Raw genomic sequence first — 10,985 nt, 5'->3', positions numbered from 1 at the left:
AATCTGACCTGGGGGAAAATTCCTTCCTGTCCCCAAATACGGTGATCATTTAGACCCTGAGCATGTGGACAAGACCCAGCATCCAGACATCTGGGAAAGAATTCTTTGTAGTAACTCAGAACCCTCCTCATCTAGTGTCCCATCACTGGCCATTGGAATATTTGCTACCAGCAGTCACAGATCAGACATGCTATTGTAGGCAGTCTCACACCCTCCATAAATGTACCAAAAATGTGGTCTTAATGTAATGTAGGCACATATAAAAGAGTGTTTGTGCACAAGCAACACTTCAAAGGGCAGTAAAGCTATAGAAACCAGAGGTGAAATTTTGACCCCATTAAAGTCAATGTCATTTTTGCCATTGACTTCAGTAGGGCCAGGATTTCACCCCAGATTATGTAAATCAGCATATCCCCCTGACTGCAGTGGTGCTATGCTGAATTACATCAATTGGAGAGGTGGCCCATAATACACTGAAGATGGTCACAGGGCTACATTTTGGATAAAACAAAACCATTTCTTAATTTCTCTGCTGCCAGGGATACAGCTTGAGTTCTAATTATTAGTTCAAATGGTTAGAATTACCAGCACTTTGCAAATTGGTTTGAGGCTGGTAAAATTCACTGGGCTTCACTCTCACACTCTATTGTAAATCAGTAGTAACTCCATTGATGCCTAGTCTGTAGAGTCACATCATTATAAAACAGCTTATGAGTAAGGGTAGAATCAGGCCCCTTGCATCTTTTTAAAAAAGATTTTCCCGTCCAGTTGTTACTCTCCTACTTGTTTACTTTCCTGCTTAGATCTTCTCCTTTTCTTTCTTCTGTTTCCTCTGAGTGAATTTTGTCCCTGTGAAGGGTGGTGTCAGAATGAAATTCACAGGTCTCTGTAATTTGGTCTCTTTCCTGCCCTCTCAGTTGACACTGGTGTGTCAGTAGATGAAAATGACCCTTTGGAGTCAATAAAAACTGATCTAGTAAAGTGAAAAGATACTTTACAGTTCCTGGTGCCAAAGAAGCATGTTGGCTAGAGAGACCTGCTGTCACCAACTGTTTACTCTTTCCGCCAGAGCCTCTTTGCCTGCCTTTTCCTGAAGGAGACCTCTGTGAAAGCTTGTCTCTCTCACCAGCAGAAGTTGGTCCAATAAAAGATATTACCTCACCCACCTTGTTTTCCCTAGGGGGTAATTTTGGCTTTGATGGTGTATGACTTCCAGAGAGAAAAAATTGTCAGAAATGACAGCAGGCCTCACAAGTGTGTCCCATTGAAGGTTTAGCCCGGAGTTCTTTAATCTACTTTCTTGTCATACCAATGTTCAGATGTGTCTTAAACTCATCTTCATCTGTTGGATTACTTGGCAATTTACCCTGTGTGCCTAATACCATGTTCCTGATCTGAAGGAATTCTGCTTGAATGCCCAGGTCTCTTGTAATGTTCTAGCTTGTAGTCTGCCTATCCTATTTTCACTGAAACCCTCTCTAGGGTGAGCAGGTCATTTGCTTCACTTCATCAAATGTTTCACACTTTACAGTGCTTTGGTTTAGTGGCAACCACATTACAATTAAACCCCGCCAGCATTACCCCATAAGCACATACAGTAGCTACAAAGTTGAAACCATCCTGGTGTTTTCTCTTGTTTTCTCCCTATCCAGAGAAGTGGTTCTCAATCTTTCACTTACTAGGGTTCCCTTTTCCATAATGGGAAACCCCTCAGCAGCCCTCTCCCATGTAGGGGGTTAGCTGAGACCCCACCCCACCCCAATTAGCAATATGGGAAAGGCAGGGTGGTTACAACTCTCTGACATCTGCTTGTGACCCCCCAAGTTAAGAGCCCTACTTCTAAGACAGTAGCATCCTTCCCAGGGCAATCAGAACTGAGCAACTTGTGGGTTGTAAAGCAGTTGTGTTACTTTGATTTGTATAACATCCCACATTAATACACCCTGTGCCCTGGTTGCCTTTGTAGATTGGTCTGAAGGTTTCAAACATTCCATTTTATACTGTAGAGTCTTTCCTGGTGCATGGCCCACAAACACGGTTTTGCACGTGCCTACAGTACATTAGGCCTACATGTTTCCATTTATTAACCACTTTTGGGTCTCATTGCAATCCTAGGAGGTCTTTTCTTCCTTAATCCTCTGTTTTATCTTCAGTTTTGAAATGATCAGCAAACTTTGGTGTCTGGTGTTTTATTTTCTTATCCTAACAAAGTACAAAGGATCTTATAACAAAGTCTTATCTCTCCCTAGTCACAACCTTTAGCTACGGTTGCTCCTACTTGTAACCACTCACTGTATCCTGTTTTTGAGACTGTTTTCTGTCTATCAGGTAATGTGACCTCTCTGCCATGATGACTTCTTACTTTGCTGGTGATGGGTCTGATCCTTCAGACTTCACTCAAATGAGCAATTGTGCACTTGATTTAGTCTAGGGGTCTCATGAAATCAGTGGGCTACTCAGGCAAGTAAGATTTAATCACGTCAGAGAGCATTTGTGCCTGGCAGCAGTTTTGAATCAAGCAGCAACTCAGTGAATGATAAGCATGTGCCTGCTACATCCTTCCACAGTGGAGACGTGCATTTCCTGAATCCTGGTGAGTCCTGCAGTGTTAACGGATTAGCCTTCCTTCTCATAAATCCACGTTTTCTGCATCTGACCCAAGTTCTATGTCTCTCCAAGTGTTTCCAAATACATCCTGAATATTTTCCACTTGTTAATTTCAATCTTATTGAGTATTCAATATATTTATAAATGGAAAAAGCAACAGATACAGAGAGTACAGTAAGTGATGCAAACATTCCGATGATGACTGCAAGCATAAATCACAGCATCAAGCCCTACCTCATCCTCCCAAACAGGAAAGGAAGACATTAAAGAAAAATGATAGGCAGGAGAATTAAGGAGCTTACAGCTCCTGATTGCTTAATATATGAGAGATAAGGACCTCAGATAGTCTCGGATTTCATTATTCTCCAGTCTGTCACTGACCATTTTGATATGAATCTGCATCCTGTTAATCATACACTCCATTTCTGCATTGCCAGTCTCCCAACTTTGGGTAATTTATTACTGTCTGAATGCTGATAATGTCCAAGTAAGTATGCTGTTCTTACAGAACTCATGGTTTCTGATGCATTGTATCTATACTACAGGATTGCACCATTGCTGACATCTTGGTCAGAGCAGGGAATAACCGTGCTTAGCTGAACATTTGCTAAATATGGTTTGTCCTTGTATGGACTAGCTGGACCATGTTCGACCCAAATTCAGCTGCAACCATGGTTAAAATCTGTTAACACCAATTCTGTGCTGGAGTGTAGACAAAGCTGTAGAGATCAAGGGTGAAATTCTAACCCTACTGAAGTCAATGTAATTTTTGTCATTGACCTCAGTAGGGCCAGGATTTCACCCGGGATTCTCTCCAGCAGTTACAATGCTAATCAAGCTGTAATTTCTCACAATGTACCGTGGGCTCCTTTGTGTCTGTCACTTCTTTCTCATGTAGTTTTGATAATCTAAGGGTTTAGCAGCCATGTGCCTTTTTGTCACCTTCCAATCCTCAGGGGTTTTACCCCCACTTAGACTGCTTCCAGAACTAAGGCCTGGTCTACAATTTTACATTAGATCGACCTAGCTATGTTGCTCAGGGCCGTAAAAAATTTTGTGCCCTGAACCCCTTTGTTAGGTTGACCACCCCCCCCCCCCCAGCCCCTGATGCAGACACGGCTAAGCTGATGGAAGAATTCTTCTGTTGACCTTGCTCTAGCCTCTCGGAGGGGTAGAGTAACGACAGCGACAGAATAGCCCCTTTTGTCAACGAAGGAAGCGTAACTATGTGAATACAGTAAAATCCAGGTCACTTGAGAGGTCATGTGGTCTAATGGAATGAACACAAAGATGGGAGACATTCTGATTCTGATCCTGCTTCTGCCATCTGTGGCCTTGTTGAAGTCTTTTCACTGTTGATTTTCCTTGATTTTCCTATTGGTAAAATGGGTTTAATAATACCTACTTCAGAGAAGTGTTGTGAAAATTATTTAATTACTGTTTTAAAAGTGTTTCTAGCATATAGAACCTACTTATTCTGTTACATAAACATATGTTATACCACTATATTCTCTGTTACATAAACATATGTTATACCACCATAAATAATGTGCCACCCATGAAATAAATATGTCTCATAACCTTACTTAGCTCTTATATAGTGTTTTTCATGTGTACATCTCCAAGTGCTGTGCAAATGAAAGCATCGTTAGCACCATTTTACAGATGGGGAAACTGAGGCACAGAGATCAAGACGGTGGGCTGGAGGTAGAGCTAGGAGTAGAACCCATGTCTCCTGAGACTCAGTCCAATGCCCTCTCTCTTCCACTCTACTGCTTCCCATAATAAACTGCTAAATAACACTATTAGCTTGTCTGAATGCAGTAAGAGAAAGCTCAATTGTTTTCTGACCCATTCCCATTATTACCTACAACCTGTGCCATACTAAGAGATTTGGGCCTCAATTCAGTAAAGTATTTAAGCACCTGCTTAAAACTAAGCACCTGCTTACATGCTTTGCTGAATCAAGGCTTTGGGGCCTGATGCAAAGCCTGGGCTTTGGGTCAGGCCATTAATTCCCCTTTTAGACAGTGTTCTGTCCTTTTTCAATGGCAGAATGAAAATATCTCCATTTCTTACCTGGAGATCAAGGCATTCCCCCACTAAACACTCTTATCTGTACTTAAGAAAAATAAACAAACAAAAAAGAGCTCAGCTTTTTTTTATATATATTGGCAACAAAGCAGTTTGCTTGCATATGCAATCATAGCCTCTCTGATACTGCTGAGCAACACACCTCTCCCTATACCCCTTCCTGCCACCCACCTAAAGTACCCCATTATCTAAGAATCCCAGACTGATTGAGTCCAGTTGGCCAGGCTAATGTTTATTTCAGCTCCAGACCGTCTATGTCAGCTCTGCTCTGCTACATACAAACTGGTAACATACCATATATTACAATTCACCTTTCCTTTCTTTCAGTTTTCAGGTGAGGTACCTGGATCCTTTCTAAATACCTCTTTGGTTTTCTCTGATGTCCTTTGTTTTCATCCCGATTCTCCTGAGTAACCTCTCAGTGCTTTCTAGCCTGAATGTTTGCTCCCAATCAGCCTATTGTAATGGTACCAGCAAAATACCACACCATGTTTCCATCTAGCAAAATCTCCCCATCTTTCTTTTTGGCTCCGTAGCGTCTTCACTATTGTGCTTTCCCTCTCTTGACTAGTTCCACCTCACTGCAAAAATACAACCACCTAAAATCAGGATCTGACAGTATTTTGGATTCTTAAAGGGAGAGTGTCAACTTGATTTTTTTTTAAAATCTGCTATAAACAAATCCATTTCTGTGAGTGCATGTCCTGAATTTGTTTTTAAACAAATCTTTTAAACATTTGTGTACGCTTTTTTCCCTCCTTTCTGTTTAAGGGTTTTTCAGCAGGCGCAAAACTAATGTGACTTAGCAAGGGAAACGATAAAATTGGTAATACACAGAGTGCAGTGTCCACAAAGTGAAAAAGAAGAGCAACCTGAGGCATTGCTTGTATCTATAGCAGATACAAAATATACAGACAGAAATGTAATTTTCAAGTTCAGTGTCCCTTTAAATTTCATCTTCTATTAATTTTCAAAGCTGTGCAGTTCACCTTTTCCTTCAATTTTGCTCTGACTAGTGCTGTCCACAAATATTTCTTTTTATTTATAGCAAAACACCTATCCTTAGCTCTAGGTGCTTCAGTAGGAAATGAAATTTACAATGATCAGAAATGTCAAAGAAACCTTGTTTTGCCTCTTGCACAGCTCTGGCATTGGGATTTAGAATTTCTTGGTCACAATAGAGGCAACTTGGAAAAGAACATCTGCCACTGATGCTTCTAGCTATTGCTTCATCTGTGACGGGTCATTCGTAAACTCTGCTGGCCTATAAGAACAGTCAAAGACAGCAGACCTCTCTGACCTAGATTCTGGGCTTACACAAGTGAATGACATCACATATCTGAGCAGACCAAAGAAATTCATTAGGACTTTACTTATGTGTGCACACTTTGCAGGATTGAGGCCTAAAATTGTATCTGCACTTCACATCATCCTTACAGAGAGGTAACGGTTAATCCAGGAAATAGAAGCGGGAGCTTCTCAACGACTGTATGTTCTTTCCCAAAATGGCTCCTGAAAAGAAAATCGGATGATTCCTTTGAGCTTAGAATGGCATTACTCATTCTCTGGTTAATTCACATCTTTCTTTCAAGATTTCTTTAAAAAAAGAAACAGAAGACTTTATTTAAATAGGTCAGAGAGAGAGAGAGAGAGAGAGAGAGAGAGTTACAGTTTAAGATATCCCTACAAGCCGTTAGCAAGTAACACAAATATGAGAGTGCAAAATGAAAAACATGTTTTTTCCTGTGGATTTTCTATCTGGCGGTGACAAGACAGAATAGTGCTCCAGTATTCTGTTTCAAAGTAACTTTCAGTATTAACGAAAAATGCCTAAATTATGGCCATGGAAATTGAAGCCATGTATTTAGCATGCCTTTCTTAAAGGGCAGTAGCAATTAATATTTCCCCTCACTGCCCTGATCTGCTGAAACCCAATCCTGGTCACCTTTAGGGAGAAGAATATAGGTGAGTTTCTGTGTCCATTCATCCTTTCCAACTGGGCTGGGAAGCATTCCTTTCTGGAGCATCTGGCATTGGCCATTGTCGGAAGACAGGATGCTAGATGGACCTTTGGTCTGATCCAGTATGGCCCAGAGATAGAGCCATTATCTCCCCAGTGGCCTAAAACAAAGGCTTTATTTACTGTTCAAATTGGTGTGGAGAATCAGACCCTTTTCTCTTTGTTCACCTTCTCTTTCTCTCCCCAGCATGTGATCATTTCCTCTGTCTTAGGGCTAGGGCCAGACTAGAATGGAAATTCTGAATATATGGTTAGAGAAGGAGGTTTTCATAAGCAACCTCACTGTGATGGGAGCAACCAATTACTCTGTCTCTCCTTTAAATATGCCTTGGTCATTTTGAGGGAAAAAGGAGAGAATATGGGTTTGGTGCCTGGTATTTTCAAGTGGGTATATGTAGTGTGGGTATTTATTTCTCCACTCTGCCCCTGAGGTTGTGGGGAGCCATTCAATACTAGGTGGTGTATGGTGTTTCTTTACAAATAGCCCTTCCTCGAGCTGGAGTCATGTGGTACCCTGTCCCCACCATCTTTAAACATAGCAATGATGTGCCTAGTTCCTGACCACATCTGTCCTGCAGTATCCTTTGAAGTGCACATGACAGGCTGGGCAATTGTGATTATAGTTAAAGCTGGGACATCGTAATTTTAAGTAAAGCTACTAAGGTAGCAAAACCAGGCTGTGCAAACTGGGCTGTTGATAGCGAGGGTTGGCCTGAACCCCAACTCCCATTCCTTCTTCTCCAGGATCTTCCCTTGGCTTCATTTCCCTCCATCCCAACATCCTTCCAAGGGCCACTGGGACCTAACTCCTTCCCTTCCTACCTGCATCTTTTCCAAAAGATCCTCTCCTTGACAACTCACCCAATGGAAAAGCTAGTCTGTGCTCTGGAACAGCTGGTTATATCATGCACACCATACCAGGCGTCCAGCCCTGCACCCATTGCAGCCGGAGGGTTTCACTACTGACTCAAAAGGAGACAAGCTCTAATGTGTGTGATCTGCAGGGCCAGCTCCAGCTTTTTTGCCGCCCCAAGCGGCAAAGGGGAAAAAAAAAACCCCAACCCAGCCTGGTTGAGCTGCCGCTGAAGTGCCGCCAAAGAGGAAGAGAGGGACTGCAGGGCCCTGCCACCAAAGATCCAGACGTCCTGCCCCGATGACGGACGGAGTGCCGCCCCTTTCTATTGGCTGCCCTCGGCACCTGCTTCCTTCGCTGGTGCCTGGAGCTGGCCCTGGTGATCTGGGGAAAATATTTAAATGTTAACGAAACCCACACAGATCTGAAGACTTTATATTCCACAGACAGCAACACCAAAGCTCTCAGTGGTGTCCTAGCTCTGCTCCCATTGGAGTCAGTGGAAGTTTTACCATTGACTTTCACATGAGCAGAGCTAGGCCAATGTTGAGCACTTTTGAAAGTCCTACCTGTAACGCAGATGGTGTGGAAAAAGCAATAATATGCTGATACTAATGAACGGAATAATAAGCTATAGATCTGTGTGCATCACCTCTGCTCTCTGTGGGATACAGTATTAAGTGTTTACAACCTGTAGCGTAGCGATGACTCACCAGTGCGGTGCCTCCTGCTGGTCGTCTCAGGAATTAACTCTCCAGCGTATGGAGCGCCTCATCCTGGCCGGTGTCTCGCCAGCTGCTGGCCCCCATGTCCCTCCCGGACCCGGTGCCCCTTTACCTTGGTGTGCTGCCCCCGGCAGTGCCCCCACGCTCTGGGTCTCCCCTCCCAGGGAACCCTCAACCCTCTAAACCCACTTTGCCTCAGTGGCTACTGCCAGTCAGCATCTAGCCCCCGCTCACTGGGGCAGACTGCAGTGTAATGGCCACTCATCATTGGCAAGGGCGGGGGTTGGACCGACTGCCTTTGCCTATCTTTGGGCTGCCCCTCTGCAGCCCCAGTACCTTTTCATAGGTCTTCATCAAGGCCTTCTGCCTGGGGGTTGCCAGGCTGGAGCTCCCCAGCTCCCTTGCACTATTCCCCAGCACTGCTGTTCTCTAGTACCTTTTGTTCCCAGGCAGCTAGTTTCCACTCCAGGGCTAGAGTGACACTCTTCCAGCTTCTGGCCCACAGTCCTCTTCTCAGGGCTGGCTGGGCCCTAATTGAGCTGGCCACAGCTGTGGCTGCTTCCTCAATCAGCCTAGCTTAGCTGCTTTTAACCCTGTTCTCCAGGAGTGGGGCAGCCACCCCACTACACAGCCCATTGCCCCTGATGACCACATTTTACAGAGGATATATTGTTCTTCTCCTTCCATCCCTCCCTTTTCTCCTACCCCCTTGCATCCCTATGTTCAATAGGCACATCTACGTGAGCGCACTGTGTGGCAAGCTGGGGTGTGAATCTATGCCTGCTAACTGGCTTGTGGACCCTCAGAGTTCCCTCCGTGGGTGCTCCTGTAGATGTCCCCCATGTCTCCCCTCTCCCATCCTTAGTTCTTTTCTTTTAGCTAAACTTCTCCAAACAGACCCTCACCCGTTTAAAACAAAACAAAATACAAATTGTGGAACTAACATGACGCTTACAAACGATCACATTGTTCAATCTGCTTCTATGCTATCTATATCCTTTCCCGCCCTCATCCTTGTGTCTGCCTTGTCTCTTTAGATTGTAATTTCTTCAGGGCAGGGACTGTCCCTTTCTTTGTAGAGAGGAGGTCATGATCTCAGTTGGGACCTCTGGGTGCTATCCTAAAACAATAATAAACGAGAGTAACATAATAAATGATAAGCACTATTCCAATGAACTGTCGGCATGTGTCCCTCTTGGTTATTCAAGCACATTTTGTGTGGAATCAAGCAGTTCACCTTCATAGAAAAGCCCAGTAGAATTTAATAGCAATGTCTAAACTTTCCATAGAAAGACCTCCCCATAGAATTTAATAGAGACATATCCCTTCTATAGCCTATAAAATCATGTTCTCGGTTAGTTTCTGTATGTTTCTAGAGTGATTTCCATAGAAGCCTGTTACATTTTATAGAATTCTGTTTGTGTCATCCCTGTAAAATTCTGCAGGTCTTCATCATGGCAAAAGATCGGGTTTCCATTGTATTAGTTCGTAACAGTGAATATGACATGAATCACTGCCAGTAGTAAAATAAAACTCCTGCAAGCTACTGTGTTCCATAAAGTCCCCCCCCCCCAAGCAGTGGAAATATGTTAAAGCCACATTTTTAAAATTGTATTTGGCCCATTCTATAACCTGTAAGAATGACTGTTGCAGCTCTGGTTAGCATGAGCAAGGCTAGACAGGGAGGAATGGCTACTTCCACATTTAAACAAAGAATTAGGGGAAAGATGCATGGATGCACATGGATGCAAACAAAGTCTCTCTGCTCTAATAAATGATCTGGAAAGAGTTTCATTGCATCTCGGTCCAAATGATGGTCTAGGGGCAGATTAACCAGACTGACTTTACTAAAGGTACCCTGAAGCAATCATTGTGGGTGAAACAAGCAGCCCAAATGTCAGCAGACTATTATAGATTCATAGATACTAAGGTCAGAAGGGACCATTATGATCATCTAGTCTGACCTCCTGCACAACGCAGGCCACAGAATTTCACCCACCCACTCCTGCAAAAAACCTCTCACCTGTGTCTGAGCTACTGAAGTCCTCAAATCGTGATTTAAAGACTTCAAGGAGCAGAGAATCCTCCAGCAAGTGAAAGTAGGTGAAATCAGATCTGTAGTTTGGGATGAAGGGGAATCTCAAAAATGCAAACCTGCCAGACAGGAAGGATGGTGTTATAACTAAGGCACTGGACTGGAACTCTGGACATCAGTGTTCAGTTCCCACCGCTGCCCTGGTGTCACCTTGGGCTAGTTTGTCACCATTGGCCCTGATTCAGTTTCCACTGAAGTTGAGTAAAACTCCCATAAATTCAATGGTGCAGGATCAAACCATTAATCTCTCTGTGCATCAGTACATATATAATCCTCCCTCTCTATCTGTCTTGTCTATTTAGTCGCTTGGGACCTCTAGGTGTTACTGTAATATAAATAATTTTACAATTAGGCAAACAGTAGAAAGACTGTGTTCCTTGTTGAGACTCTCTCCTGGGCTTGGTCACAAGTCTCCATCTACATGTGTTCTGTTACGGCAATCTTGGTAGACCATTTTACAAGTGACCACGGTTTACTTCTGGGATTCACTTAATGAATTGTTAAATTACATTTGCAGGTTAATTGAAGAATCTACATGACTTTATGCATGAGAATGATCTGAGTGCTAACCCTGTCCACAAATTTTGAATG

This window comes from Lepidochelys kempii, chromosome 7, assembly GCF_965140285.1.
Source record: "Lepidochelys kempii isolate rLepKem1 chromosome 7, rLepKem1.hap1, whole genome shotgun sequence".
Lineage (NCBI taxonomy): Eukaryota > Metazoa > Chordata > Testudines > Cheloniidae > Lepidochelys > Lepidochelys kempii.
The sequence above is the reverse complement of the archived record's forward strand: the minus strand, read 5'-3'. Positions refer to the sequence as shown.